The sequence below is a fragment of the Silene latifolia genome, chromosome 4, assembly GCF_048544455.1.
Source record: "Silene latifolia isolate original U9 population chromosome 4, ASM4854445v1, whole genome shotgun sequence".
NCBI classification, from domain to species: domain Eukaryota; kingdom Viridiplantae; phylum Streptophyta; class Magnoliopsida; order Caryophyllales; family Caryophyllaceae; genus Silene; species Silene latifolia.
In genome coordinates this window covers 25,753,551-25,770,265 of record NC_133529.1, presented here as the reverse complement: position 1 = coordinate 25,770,265, position 16,715 = coordinate 25,753,551, and positions in this window count along the sequence as shown.

Genomic DNA, 16,715 nt, shown 5'->3' with positions numbered 1-16,715 from the left:
GTGGTCTCTACGACCATAGCACTCATGTCCTAAACCCATTTTCATGTTGTTGTTTGATTGGTCGGTTAGAAAATTTAGGACTTTCATGCTACGTTCCCACTTATCATGAACCTTTCTGGCGTGAAGGAGCAGATCCTTTAAAGATTGAATTTCTATTAAACATTTGGAATGATCTAATTCAACATCTTTAGAGGAGTTATTCTCTTTAAAGTTGTCACGAAAGTCATGGAATCTCTTGTTCAGAACTCGTACCATCTCCGAATGTAATTTCTTAGTATCAGATAATAGTGTTTTGGATTCCTTCAACTGCTGATTTAGAGAATCAATTTCCTTCTTTTGATCTGAAATAACGGCTTCTCTAGCTGTAGCTTCAGATTTGAGAAGCTCTTTGACTTTCCTGAATTATAAAGTTATAGCTTCATTAACTATAACTTTAGCTTGAAGATGCTTAATGTTGAGTTTCAGTTCTAGGGTTATAACTTCATTAGCTATAACTTTAGATTGAAGAACCTTTTTCTCAGCATTTGTCGAATCTGAAATTGCGGCTATATTAGCTATAACTTTAGATTTAAGCCTTCTTAGTCTTAGCCTTAAGAAGTTGATTCTCTTCAGCAATATCAAGAACTTGTTCTTTCTGTTCTTTTAATTCCAGATCTTGATCGTGACACTTATCAAGAGATTGCTCGAAGTATTCTCTTAAAGCATTCTTAGATAATTTTTTTTGTTTCTTAAGTTCAAGATAACTTACCTCTTCTTCTTCTTCGTCTTCTGAGTCGGATTCTCCTAGAAGACAGTATTCTGATTTTGAGTTGTTGCTGTCATCGTCATTGTCTGAGATTAGGTCAAGACTAACATTGCTTAAACACAGATTAGCAACTTCTTCATCTTCAGATCCTTCGTCATCTTCTGTGTCGAGGTCACCCCAACACGAGGCTAATATGACTTGTTTGAATTCATTTTTGGTCTTTTCGCGTTTAGTCTTGTCCTTAATTTTCTCCCATGTGGGACATGTTGGAGTAGTGTCCTCCACAATAAGTGCGTTTACATAATAAATCTCGTAAAAAGAATATCAGGGATTTATTTATTTATTTGTCAGCTGGTCATCGTTAATCGGTAATGATTGGCTGACTAGAGTTTGACATTACTGTCGTGTGACGGCAGTGATCAGCTGATCCCTTTAGGTCACACCTATAGGATGACGCCCAAATAGAATAAATTAATTGTTTGTATGAGATACGAGATAATTAATTCCTTATATTATTTGACTTCTAATTAGTCACGTCAATGTATTATTTGATGACGGGTTACGAACTCGGGACAATGAGATTTGTTATTTAATTATGTGATATTTAAATAATAAATTTATTAGAATTTATTAATTAATTGTTAATTAATTAATTTTATACGATATATGTATATGTTTTGAGGTGGAATTAATTAGCTATTAAATTTTACAAGAGGTTGTAAAATTAGCTAAATGGGTTAATATTGACACATTGTATGTTGATAAAATGGTCTTATGATTACTTAATAGTTAAGTAGTCATTGGTAGTTAATTTATATTATTTAAGTGTTAAATAATCAAAATTAATATTTAATTATGTCAGATAATTAAATATAAGACTTATAAGCATTTGTGGGGCAATGTCGAAAATCGAAATGGGCCCGAAAGGAACCATTTGGACAGATTTTTATACACTACTAATACACTCATTGTGAGTGGAAAAGGTAGGCATTTCCCACTAGCATTTGTATGTGAATTGTATACATTTGCATGCCTATATATACCTAAGTCATTCCATCATTTCTTAGGTTGAAAATTTGAAGAAAAATTGGTCTTTGTGTGCTTGTTGTGGATGGTTCATATACACCATCAAAAGACCATATTTTTCTTTTTATTTTGTTCATCCTTTTACAATAAACACATATAAAAGTAAACTAATAATATTATCAAGGCAATAATATTAATTAGTACATCAAATATACATATTACAAAGTTACTACTACTATTAACTAGTTATTAATTTTAGTAGTATTTTGGGCTTATCTTGGGTGCCACCTTAGGAGATTACCTATATTGGTAATTGGTGTTCTTGGAGGATCATCCATAGTTTTATAGCTCAAGAACTATAAAGGTAGGAGACCTTTGTAGTGCCCATATTTTGCCTTATACAATGTAAGGAACTTTTGTCTTAAGATGGTTTAATACCATCTTTTATACTTTTATTTGCATGCAAGTAGATTTAGACCACTTTAAATTAATTTGTAATTTTAATATCATAAGATGAGTATTAATTTGGTCTAAATAACTAACAAGTGGTATCAGAGCAAGTCTGACGATAAGCTTGCACCTCGTTCTGAAAAGTGTATTTTTGTAGGCTACCCTAAGGAAACTTGTGGATATTACTTCTATAATAGTAACGAGAACAAAGTGTTTGTGGCTCGTGAAGCTGTCTTTCTAGAAAAAGAGTTTATTTCTAGAAGACAGAGTGGGAGAAAATTTGAACTTGACGAAGTTCAAGAGCCACAAACTGATTTGACAATACAGGAAGATGTTCCTTCTACGTCTGAATTAATTATTGTTCCCTCTGAACCTAGGAGGTCAGAAAGGGTTAGTCGTCAGCCTGATAGATACCTTGGTATTATCGAGGAAGATGGTGACTATGAGGTTTTACTTTTAGAAAGTGATGAACCCAAGACCTATAAAGCAGCTATTATGAGTTCTGACTCTAAGCTATGGCTCGAGGCCATGCAATCCGAAATGGATTCCATGTACGATAATCAGGTATGGGACCTGGTTGACTTACCTAAAGATGTTCGACCTCTTCAGTGTACGTGGATATTCAAGATTAAAATCGGCATGGATGGACTTAAAGATGTCTACAAAGCTAGATTGGTTGCAAAAGGTTTCACTCAGGTTCATGGTTTACACTATGATGAAACTTTTGCACTAGTTGCTATGCTTAGATCTGTTCGGATAATGTTAGCGATTGCTGCATTTCATGATTATGAGATATGGCAAATGGATGTCAAAGCCGCTTTCCTGAACGGGTTTCTGGAAGAGGAAGTGTTCATGACACAACCTGAGGGTTTTTTGGATCCTAAAAATCCTAACAAAGTATGTAAACTTAAGAGATCCATTTATGGTCTTAAGCAAGCGTCAAGGAGCTGGAATCATCATTTTGATCATGTTATTAAACAGAATGGTTTTTCTCGAAGTGTTGAGGAACCATGTTTATACATGAAGTTTAGTGGGAGTAAAGTTGTTTTCTTACTTCTTTATGTGGACGACATATTACTCATTGGGAATGATGTTGATATGCTTGCTTCTGTTAAGAAGTGGTTGGGAAATCACTTCCAAATGAAAGATTTGGGAGAAGCTCAGTGCATCTTGGGTATCCGGATCTATAGGGATAGATCCAAAAGGATATTAGCATTGAGTCAAGAAGCCTATATCGATAAGATTCTTGACCGATTCAATATGAAAAACTCCAAGAGAGGTTTTCTACCTATGGGCAGTGGGATCACTTTGAGTAAGTCACAGTGTCCTACTGAGCCTAAGGATATTGAACGCATGAAATCGATTCCCTGTGCTTCCGCTGTTGGATCGATCATGTATACTATGATGTGTTCTCGTCCTGACGTCTCGTATGCTTTGAGTATGACGAGTCGTTTTCAGAAAACTCCAGGTGAGAGTCACTGGATAGCCGTCAAGAATATTCTAAAGTACTTGAGAAGGACTAAAGATTCATTCTTAGTGTTTGGAGGAGAATCGAATTACGTATAAGAGGTTATACGGATGCCGCTTTCAAACCGATAGGGATGATTTGAAATCCCAGGCTGGTTTTGTCTTTTTGTTGAACGGAGGGGCGGTTTGCTAGAGAAGTTTCAAAGAGTCTCAGTGACTGCTTGATTCTACAACGGAAGCCGAGTACATTGCGAGCCTCTCCGAAGCCGCAAAGGAAGTCTGTTTGGATTAGGCAATTTTAGAGGGACTGAAAGTAGTTCCGACCGCCGAGGATCCTATCACTTTGTATTGTGATAACAGTGGGGCTATTTTTCAAGCAAAAGAGCCCAAGTCTAGTAACAAGTCTAGACATGTACTTAGGAAATTTTATATAATTAGAGATTCAATCGAAAGGAAAGAAATTACAGTTTGTAAGGTTGGGACAGCTGACAACATCGCTGATCCTTTAACCAAGCCATTGTCTCAAGCTAAACATGATAGTCATGTAGTTTCGATGGGGTTGAGACGAATGCCAGAACTGTTGTAAATTATATGTAATAATCAAAATATTGTATTTATTATTTCATATATGATAAGTTGTATTTATCGTTATATTCAGTTTTATGTCTGAATTTATATACTTTGTTTTCTCCAAATAGGTTGTAAAGACAATGTCGAACCCTATTAAGTGAACTGGATTAACATTGTATTTTGTCCCTAGTTACTTAATGAGGTGATGTCTCGGAGTGACTAGATTGTAAGGCGATAGATGATAGGTTCGACTGTCATATGGTCATAGTGATGACTGGTCGATTACATAGGCATATTGTGAGACAATTTGTCGGACAGTGACCGTTTATAGAGTCCTTTTGTTGCTAGGTCGTGGCGAGGACTTCTATTTATTCCTTCGAGTCAATTCTTTAGACTGGTGACTATTTGTCTGAGTTGGTACAGTTTTCCGGTGGCTTTGGTTTTTGTTCTAGGTCACACTGTAAAAGGAGGCCGATGAGCATTTACTGGGTCATTGTGATCTGTATCGAATGAAGAAAATAGGTCAGCGGGATCGTCTTTTTAAGTCATATCTTATCTCAAGGCCACTCGAGGAGAGATGACTGTGAATGCGTGGCCACTCTCGGATGCGATCTCTAGTAGATTATCCGGTCAGACAGTCATTCTCCTGATCGAGGAAACAACTTTATGATATGATCACGTGCAAGAACGACCTGAAAGACATCTTGCATTGAGTGGGAGATATTATTGGACAAGAGAATTGGTAACGCACACTTGTGTCGTACAAGTGGGAGATTGTTGGAGTAGTGTCCTCCACAATAAGTGCGTTTACATAATAAATCTCGTAAAAGGAATATCAGGGATTTATTTATTTATTTGCCAGCTGGTCATCGTTAATCGGTAATGATTGGCTGACTAGAGTTTGACATTACTGTCGTGTGACGGCGATGATCAGCTGATCCCTTTAGGTCACACCTATAGGATGACGCCCAAATAGAATAAATTAATTGTTTGTATGAGATACGAGATAATTAATTCCTTGTATTATTTGACTTTTAATTAGTCACGTAAATGTATTATTTGATGACGGGTTACGTACTCGGGACAATGAGATTTGTTATTTAATTATGTGATATTTAAATAATAAATTTATTAGAATTTATTAATTAATTGTTAATTAATTAATTTTATACAATATGTGTATATGTTTTGAGGTGGAATTAATTAGCTATTAAATTTTACAAGAGGTTGTAAAATTAGCTAAATGGGTTAATATTGACACATTGTATGTTGATAAAATGGTCTTATGATTACTTAATAGTTAAGTAGTCATTGGTAGTTAATTTATATTATTTAAGTGTTAAATAATCAAATTAATATTTAATTATGTCAGATAATTAAATATAAGACTTATAAGCATTTATGGGGCAATGTCGAAAATCGAAATGGACCCGAAAGGAACCATTTGGACAGATTTTTATACACTACTAATACACTCATTGTGAGTGGAAAAGGTAGGCATTTCCCACTAGCATTTGTATGTGAATTGTATACATTTGCATGCCTATATATACCTAAGTCATTCCATCATTTCTTAGGTTGAAAATTTGAAGAAAAATTGGTCTTTGTGTGCTTGTTGTGGATGGTTCATATACACCATCAAAAGACCATATTTTTCTTTTTATTTTGTTCATCCTTTTACAATAAACACATATAAAAGTAAACTAATAATATTATCAAGGCAATAATATTAATTAGTACATCAAATATACATATTACAAAGTTACTACTACTATTAACTAGTTATTAATTTTAGTAGTATTTTGGGCTTATCTTGGGTGTCACCTTAGGAGATTACCTATATTGGTAATTGGTGTTCTTGGAGGATCATCCATAGTTTCATAGCTCAAGAACTATAAAGGTAGGAGACCTTTGTAGTGCCCATATTTTGCCTTATACAATATAAGGAACTTTTGTCTTAAGATGGTTTAATACCATCTTTTATACTTTTATTTGCATGCATGTAGATTTAGACCACTTTAAATTAATTTGTAATTTTAATATCATAAGATGAGTATTAATTTGGTCTAAATAACTAATAGGACAGCCCTTGATCATATGACCGGACTCTCCACACTTGAAGCATCCTCTAATGAGGAAGGAATTTTTTGACTCAGTTGCTTTCTTATTGAAGGATTTATTGTTATAGGAAGGTTTTGTTTGGTTATTTCTAAATACTCTCTTTTTTATTCGTTTGGCAAACATAACCATCTCTTCCTCAATGTCGGATTCGACCTTTTTATTTTCTGAGGCTTGAAGAGCCATGCTCTTATTCTTACCTGGCTCAGCAAGTCAGCATCGTCTTTATCTAGAACAATTTCGTGAGCCATGAGAGCTCCAATAAGTTCCTGATATGACAAGGAAGTAAGATCCCTTGATTCCTCCATTGTCGTTACTTTAGGACGCCACTTTTTGGTCAGACTCCTAATAACTTTTCTGGCAATGTCCTTAGATTCAAACTTTTTACCAAGATTTTTTAATTCATTTATGATGTTAGAGAATCGTGCAGACATGCTATCAAGAGATTTGTTGGGATCCATTGTAAAGAGCTCGTATTTTTGAATCAACAAGTCAATATGATATTTCTTAACAATTGTCGTTCCTTCATAAGCTAATTCAAGACCATCCCATATTTCCTTGGATGAGGTACAAGAGGAAAAACGGTCGAATTCGTTTGATGTCACGCTGTTTTTCAACAGGCTTATCGCTTTCGGGTTTTTCTCAGCTTTCTTGTAGTCAACCTCCACATAGTCTTCTTCCTTTTTCTCATAGGTAGTGCCTTCTGAAGATTCAACCAAAATTTTGTTTGGTCCATTCTTAATGATCGTCCAGCACTCCCAATCATGTCCTTTTATGTAGTGTGTCATCGTGTTTTTCCAAAGTCCATAATTCTTCCCATCAACGACGGGACACTTAAGATACTTGGAGTCCATTTTACACGTATAAAGCAGCGGAATTAATAAAAATTAAAAACAAAAAAAGATAGACGGATCAGCCTCTTTGCGGTTAGACAATCAAGAGCACGAGTCTCTGATACCAATTGAAGAGTCTATCGATTCCGAAATACTCAAGAGGGGGGGTGAATTGAGTATCTAAAACTTTAACCCACTTTTTCAAATGTCCGTATAAGCGTGCCTTAATAATTAATTACTTAAAGTTTATTGATTAAACTTCAACTAATTAACTAGACGGGATTAAAACGTAAAAGAAACGAACAATAAGAAGAATGACACACGTGATTTTGAAATGGTTCAGTCTCACAAATCGAAACCTACGTCCACTATTCTCGATTAATAATTTTAGTACCTTTCTACGGATTACAAAATTACTAACCCACTCGTACAACTAACTCTAGTTGTAACTCAAATGAGTACCGTTAAATACTCGGTTTTATCTAACTTACGTTAATAAGAAAGCACTTGATTGTTCTTCTAAGTGTTCACACAATTGAACGAGTAAGAAACAATGTTTAAGTACTATTATCTAGTAACATAGAAACAATGTTTAAGTACTATTATCTATTAACGTAATCTTATAGAATAATAAGCAAATTGAAGCACGATTTTTCGTAAAGATTTTCGAATGTAAAAACAAATAAAATACTTGATTAAGAATTTTGACTCAATTTGTTTGCCAAGGGATTTTGATATGCGAAAAGTTATTTTGAAAGATTAAAGCACATACGTATATATAGTAGAGGAACCAACTAGGGTTTTATTCGAAACCCTTATGATGCCGTGAGGAAGGATGGTTTGTTTCACAAGAGACAAATCTTAGCTTTCCTTATTTTAATCCATAAGATATTTCAAATAAGTAAATAAGATAAATCTAAATAATTGTTTAAGATAAAATATCTTAAGACAATCTATTCTATATTTAACCCAATCTATTACTTGCACAAGGAGTATAGTCGATTAAGAGAAACGGCTCATAAGCCCAACTCTCTCAACAAACCCTAGTCGAAATAAAAGGTGTGGACTTAGGGTTTATGTTTAAACAACTTAGCAAACCCTAGGTAGCATGATGACTTATAAGTCGTTTTACTAACCAATAGGATATATGTAACTTATTCAATCTTAACCCGCATCATTCCTCAATCATGCATACATGTATTTTCGAAAATATATAAACAACTTTTGAGCTTTCAAAAATTAGTTTTAAAGCCTTAAAATCGTGCCTTTAAAATACAACCTAATGGTATAGCATAAAAGGTTATAACATTAAGCATGGTAAGTAAAGTTATAGGTGAAATAGCTATAACTTTACCTTTCCAATATTACTTCCAAAGATACCGTCATTAGATGATGTCCTATATTAGCTAATCTTCCTTGAGATCTTCATTAATAGGACCATCTCTTCATCTTGAGCTTCTTATAGACTTGATCATGTCTTTTGCTTGAGTGATCATCATACTTGTGAGTGAAGTAGTCACAATGATGCTTTAGGAATGTTCAATGTTATAGCTCAAGCAGCTATAACATTACTTCAATGATACGTCACAAATCTTCAATGTTATAGCCATGGGTGTTATGACATTGTTTGCTACGGTAACCTTTATTAAATTTAACAAAGACTAACAAACGATTACACTCAAGTGTATATATATAATAGATCACACTTGTCATTATCAAAACAAATCACATAACCATATGGTCCAACACCTCTACCGATCTACCTAAAAGCAAAGAGGCATTATCTAATATCTACTGGAGATCTCTACAGAATTCTAGTTTGGAATAGAAACGTCCTCATTCAAGTAGGTGGGCAGTTAACTGTCTTCCTTAATCTTTTATTGAAGACTTGGAGAGATGATTTACAGTAGTTATATGTCAAATGAAGTAAACAAGAACAAAGCTCAAAAATTGATAAAACTATTAACCAAGCTGGTGCACCTATTCAAATCGTACCACATCAATCATTAACCGTAAACTTATAAGTACACACTTTAGAGCAATGCATTTATTCATAGAATAATATTTTAGTAACATTTTCATGAACCAGCGTAACATCACGAATTCACGACCATAAAACCAACTGAGTTCGAAGTTTAAAATCATAAGGATGTATGAATCTCAAACACTGTTATTTCTCCACTCAACTGCAATCAAGGCTAAAAAGATCATGCATAAGAATAACAACATAACTACAATGTGTCAATGACAACCGTAAATTGCGGGGTATGGTTGTAAAGAGGGAGGTACGGGTGTACACAACCTTTTCCTATAAGCAACTGAGAGACTATGACATCATGCATTAAAAAAACAAAGCAAATGTGAGACAGTGAGAAAACATATTTTATTGTTCATAGAATTAATTACCGATAAAAGGCACGGGCTATGATACACGAAGGAGTCGGAATCAAAATAAAAAACTCGAGCACAAGTCATACCAGTCCAACCCAGATTATTTAGTCTTATAATCCTTCAGTGTGGAGTCACAAGCACGTTTATTAGCAATGACGATAACAAGATTTGAAATAGGGCCAAAAAATTAAGGGGAGAATTAGTAATGCAATAAGAGAAAGTAAGAAATAATCGACAACCCCTAACCCCTGCTAGTGTAAGCCTCTTGTTCGGACAAAAACCCAATTGTCCTACACTCCTAACACTTGGGTAAAACTGTCTCACTAAAAGTAAACAAATAATTGGGACTAACCACATCTTAAATTGTCCAGTCAATACACAGATCTACCCAACGCATTTTTTGTACCCAAATGGGGATACTTCTAAGAGGAATTTAGACAAACAGTTGGTGGGCATAACATGAAACCCAAAAGGCTTAATAAAAATTACATTTTTGCATACATCATCATCAAGTCATCTATGCATATATGTAAGGATAATCTTTTATCATAGGTTAGTGGAAGTAAATAAAAGGAAGAACGCGAGGCAACAAAGTTCTTTTCAATTCAAGAAATAAGAATACAAAAGCAACATCAAATAGAGTCGAGACATTAGTAATTTTGTGTCATTCTTATAGTCATTGAATTAAAACAAGGAAGTAGTAGGACTAAAAAATGGATTTCTATTTAGCAAAACTAGAGTGAGGTCAATATTCATCACCATTAACCAGTGCCAAAATATGAGGGATGAAAACAATGCAGAGTACTGAACTATTACCCTCTAACCAGCTATACTACAGCTCAAGTGCTGATAAATTAGCCTATAACCAGCTACACTACAGCTTCACAAGCGTTAATAGAGATGGGAACCCAAGCTACAACACAATTGGAAAAATGACCCCAAAACCAATAAATTGATCACCCATACAATTGAAAAGAAAGACGTAAACATCTTTGTATACAAAACACAATGTGTTAAAAACAGCGCAGTTTCGTATCCAAAGGAAAGAAGTGAAGTGAAAGCTAGCATTCATTAAGAAAAACTCACTTATACCATTTGCATTCATATTCTTCACGACATATTTGCAGTCTCCCTTACTTCTTATGCTGTCATACACATTACGCAACACTCAGCAAGCTCACATAATGACAAGGTAGGCAATTAAGTTAATTCACAGCTAAAGTAGTGATCGATTAGCCTATCACCAAATACATTACAGCCTTACAATTATAATCGCTACGCCATAATGAAAATGAGCCAAACCAAATAAATTGATTACCCACAACCTTTAATAGAAAACACACACACACACACACACACACACACACACACACACACACACACACACACACACACACACACACACACACACACACACACACACACACACACACACACACACACACACATACACACACACACACACATCTTTGTATACAATTCTGAAAATACTGGTTGTAATTCTTTTGGAAAAAGCAACATGCTATTAAGTAAACTAAATTAAGATTTAACTCATGCAGACCAAACACTTCCTTGTTTCAGCAAAAGATAAGAAGCAAAGTACAAATAAAATCACGAGCTACTAAGTGCATGTTATAGAAATTTGCTAATATACTCAAAAAATCCAAGGGAAAATCAAGGAAGGCTCGAAGACAGGAATGAAGCAAGGCAGTTGACCAAATGTAATCAGGCACATTGTTCCACAATTAGCAGGGGAGTCACGCTAACCATTTGTCTTGATCATGAGAGTCATTCTCGACAGGAAACATTTTTTGAGGAGACAATGGACATTTGCGATGGGTCCAGCGGTTAAAGTACCTCTAAACCAAACTTCCGGTTTCCCATTCAGAACTGTGTTACAGGGATTGTTATATACTATAACATCTTGTCCAGCTTTAATATCCGCAGGATCATGTAAACAATGTGCCTTTGAGACAGCAAAAACATCTTTAGCATACGCTCTTTAGTGTCAGCTTTGATTCAAGCTGTTTTTTCAGCCTGAAAATGAAAACAATATGATATCAAGATATGTTCTTCATGATCAACAACCATATACTCTCTCCATTTCACTCATTTTTTCACAAATTTGGAAGCCATAAAGAATCCAGTGAAACTAAGGGAATAAAAAACAAGTGTGCTAGTCTACGCCATGAATCACGGCTTAATGAAATCGACAGATGTATATTAGTTTGCTGTATTGCAAGACGGAATAAATAGAAACCATAAAAGCTTTCTTGTTTTCTTTCTCGCTCTTACCCACCCAATATAAAATCGTACTCCCAATTAGTTGATTTGACTCTTTACTTTCGGAAATATCTAGGTCGGGTAAATGATACAGTCCAACCTTTGCATTGTCATCATAACACTCAAGTTCTGAGGTCTCAAATGTGTAATTCCTAAATACTTACGAGATGATCAAATGGCTCTCGTTAGTCACAAATAAAGCAACAAACTAAACACAACTACAACAATTTAGTTAAAGCTGAAGTGCATCTACCTTAAATGTTCGGGAATCAATTATGCATGTCTAGAAGCTAACCTGACAGCGCGTCATATTAGTACAATCCTTCACCTTGTACTCCTGTAACCATTACACTCATCAACATCAGATTCTTAATTTCAAGAGTACAAAGCAATCTGATACGAAAAGAAAAAGCTAATTAACTGGAAAGAATGATTAAAATCTAAAACAAACATAATTAACATTGTAACAAATAATAACATGTCTTCTACCTCGTCTTCTCGTGCTTTCCTCACTTTCTTCGCTTCTTCAAAGGCTCCTTTTCAGCCTAGCTTACAAACGACAACAACAATATTCCTCTGGTGATATAAAAAGGGAGTTAGATGACTCAGATTGTAATAAGCCTTAACCTTTGTGTTGTATCAACACAAAGAGGTTTAACCTGTAATGAATGTGCATGAAATACCTCCCCAATGACATTAAATACAATATCTGAACCCTCTATGTTTTCTAACAATGATCCAAAATGCGCTCCCATATCAGATTCAGGAATCCGAATCCGAACTGGAAGCAATCTTGGACAATCTACAGATGACACTACATCACCCACAGTACAATTAATTTTCAGACAATCGTCTTTAAGATAAGACGATTGTTCAAGCAAATTTCTCTTACAGAAATGCTTGTATCCCCTGCAAAACATTACAAAAACATTCATTAGAACCATACGCCCATTGTTAGAACCATGTGCCAGTTGGAGTGTCATATAGATAAAGAATAACCAGAGATCCATCGTCTAAAGCATAAATCCAACATAGATGGTCAAAGAAAACAGGTTGCAAGTGAATTTAGACATAATTAGCTTGCCTAAATACAAACTAAACCCTATTATATCTTAAGACATGGGTTAATGCTTCACCCCACCACCACCACCAATAGCAACACTGACCTCCAATAATCATGAGTTCATGACCATCTCATAGACTAATAGCTACCCTCAATAACCAAAATCAACGACTCACAAACATCCATCTTTATTACAGGCCTGAGACAATACAATCAAAATATCAAATAACTAACCTTGTCGGGTTGATTTCTTTTACAGATGTCTTTCAAATAATACAACCGGAAACGGATCTGAAAATTAAAATAAATAGATGTAAAATGAGTAAGATAAAATTAATTAGCATCATTTGTCAGTTCAATATTATTAGTTTCAAACAATCAATTGAAACCTTAAATCGTAAACGATATTGATTAAACTCTTGTTAAACAAAAGCAACATAAAAACTAAGAACTAAAACTCATTTATTAACTTACGTAAAAAATTAAATCCGAAGATTCTGATAAAATTTGGTAAAGGGGAAGAAAAGAAACATGAAGTGGTGGAGGAAGCAGAAGGAAGCGCTTCAGACGAAGATATCCGACATCCGTCCTCAACAATCACTACAAACCAAAAGCAACTAAAAAGAGTCCTCACTTTCAGAAATCACTTGCTAAGACTGCATGTCCTCTGATCAGAAGCATGCAAATAGGAAAATGGATTAACAAATCACAAATTCGAATAAAACAATCCAACTAAATGCTTAATTTACCTTGTTAGGATGATTTTTGTTAGTAGGATGAAAGTCGTCCGAGAAGGGGTATAGCTGAAATGGGAATAAGAAAGAACATGCATGGCAGTGGAGAAAATCACAAACTCATTGATGTATTGTAGAAGAAAAAAGGAAGGAAAGTGAGCATTAGAAATGGTAGGTTAAGAGAGAGAGAGAGAGAGAGAGAGAGAAGGCAGCCGTATAATAATGGCGAAAAAGAACGACAACAATAAAAGAATAAAAGCCAGGGGTAAAGTGGGGATAAATTGGAAAATATGCTGTGCTGGGAACAGTAACATTAGAAATGGCAGGTTAAGAGAGAGAGAAGACAGTCGTATAATAATGGCGAAAAAGAACGACAACAATAAAAGAATAAAAGCTAGGGGTAAAATGGGGATAAATTGGAAAAAAATACTATTCTCGGAACAGTAACCCATCTTTGGGGTTTTAAAGGAGTGTAGATAGGAGAACATCATCCGCAAACAACAAGTGATTCAACTTAACATGGTTACACATACGATGAAATCTAAAAGTGTCTTGATGAGCAACAACCCCAAAGATGATTCTTGATAAATATTCCATGCACAAGGTCAAAAAGAGAGGTGAAAGATGGTCACCCTATTTTAAGCCCCTCTGCCCTTGAAAGAAACCAAAGGTGCTTCCATTCGTCATCACTAACTCACTGCTTTTAGCATTTGATCCAAGAAAGTCCATTCCACATAGTCATATGCTTTCCTCAAATCAATCTTAATCAGACATCTAGGAGAGGCTGCTTTCCTATTATAAAGTCTTACTAGATCCCGACATATTAAGACATTCTCCACAATATTCTCCCTTTTATGAATCCCCCTTGATTTTTCACTCAGAATATCAGGTAAAATCTTAACTTAGTCTGGAACAAAGAACCTTAGCAATACATTTGTAAACAGTTTTGCAGCAAGCTATAGATCTAAATAAAGTTCCTAAGTTACATTTATTTTCTATGTCAATATTTAAATTTTAACTGAGTTGTATTACAACTGCCAACTGGTGCTATAATTTATGAGCTTTATAATAAAGCTTTGATCGTAAATCTGAATTCTTTTCTTTTGGCTTCAAATAAGGCATTACGAGTAGAAGATGTGAAGGGGAATTCAAACCCGTAATTATTACCAGAATACCTCCATTTTAACCAAAGTCTTCTACTTGCAATTAGAGCTGACCATCAGCACGGGTTGACCCGGCCCGACCCGCCATTGGCTCGTTATTTTAGACAACTTGGTCCGGCCCGACCGACCCGTCATTGGCCCGGCTCCTAAATTTCCAGCCCGACCCGCCATTTTACCAAAATAAATGGAGAAAATTGTTGATTACAGCCTTTTAAAACTCACTTTTTGAAAATTACAGCTTTATATAATTTTTTTTGTAAATTACATCCAAAATATTCTTTTTCTTCTAAAATTGCACCAACTTGAGGATTCCGGTGAATTTTGTAAAAATCTGACTGATATACCCTTTTCTATTTAAAAGCCTACTTACCCAGTTCATATCATTTTACCTCCTCTCCAACTTAGTACCTCTCTCATATCAATTTTATCCTAAAACCCCTCATCTTCCTCAACCCTCCATAAAATTTTCCCCTAATTTCTACTAAAATTCATTCTCCATTGTCAAATTAGAGCTCTAGATCATGTGTCGCAAATTGATACCATCGTCTAACTGTTCTACTTCGAAGAGTAAGTATTGAAGAACCCTAATTATTTTCAAATCCATTCCCCATTCCACTCTCTTTTACCTCCAAACTCCTCCAACCGAACTAGAATTAATGCATTTGTAATAAGCTACCATAACCAAGCTTAGTATAGTAATCAACCGGCCAAGACAGTATCAAGAAAGATAATGTCGAGTAAATCAGTCACTCTCCTTACAACAATATAATAGAGTGGCAAGTAACCAAGTAGTAGCTGCTATTATAGCTCCTGCATGCGGAAGGACAAAGGGATTCAGATGTATAGGCCACTCATGATCTGGAGCAAATATTGAAGACATATTGTCAAAATTGAAGAACCCTAATTATTTTCAATTTGGGGAAAATTGATTTACAAAGTATAAAGGATAGATGATGAAAACACTCGTTATTTTGAACTTGTTGTAACACTACGGATTTTGTTAAGTTGTATACTCGACCGAGTAGAGCCTACTCGGCCGAGTAGTGTTAATTGTGGAGTCTGTTTTGATTCTGCCGAGTAATACTCGGCCGAGTATGGAGAATACTCGACCGAGTAGATGATACTCGGCCGAGTATAGCTTTACTCGACCGAGTATGCGGTCTGGCGAATGTTATTTTATCGGTTTGATTAGGGAATGTTAGGGTTATTTTATATTCGACGTCAGTTTCTAAAACATCACTTCCGACCCTAATCATTCTACGATCTCTCCCTAATCACTCCCTAATCATCCTCATATCTCGTTGTGTGTGCAAATCGTCGTGATCCTTGCGTGTAGTCTCCTATTCTTCTGTTGGTAAGTTTCATTCCCTTGTCATTTGTATTCTTTTGGGGTTACTGTATATATGGAATTGGGGAAAATGGGATTGTGCAATGTGTAATTGTATTATGTGATTATTGTTGTAGGTGACGATGTGATATTTGTTATGCATTTGTATGGTTGATTGCAAAGATAGCGGATTGCGAAAAGGTAGGGTTTCCCCCTACTCAAGATCGTTAATTGATTGAGATTACTATTGTATTGTAATTGTTGTTATCTGCTGATCATCGGAGTATGGGTGTTGTGGTGACGGTGGTGAGGTGATTGTGTTGTGACGGTTGTGGTGTTGTGACGGCTGTGATGCTGTGGTTTGTGTGATTGTGGTGGAGTCACTTGCGGGAGTGGCTTCACACCCTAGTTCGCCCTCCGTGGAACCCGCCACGGGAGGGGATGTGCACATTAAGGGACAGGGATTGTTAGTCGCTCGTTGATGAGCTGGACTAGGTGGGGATGGGTCATGTCACCCATCGGCGGCGAGGATTACCTGTTGCGAT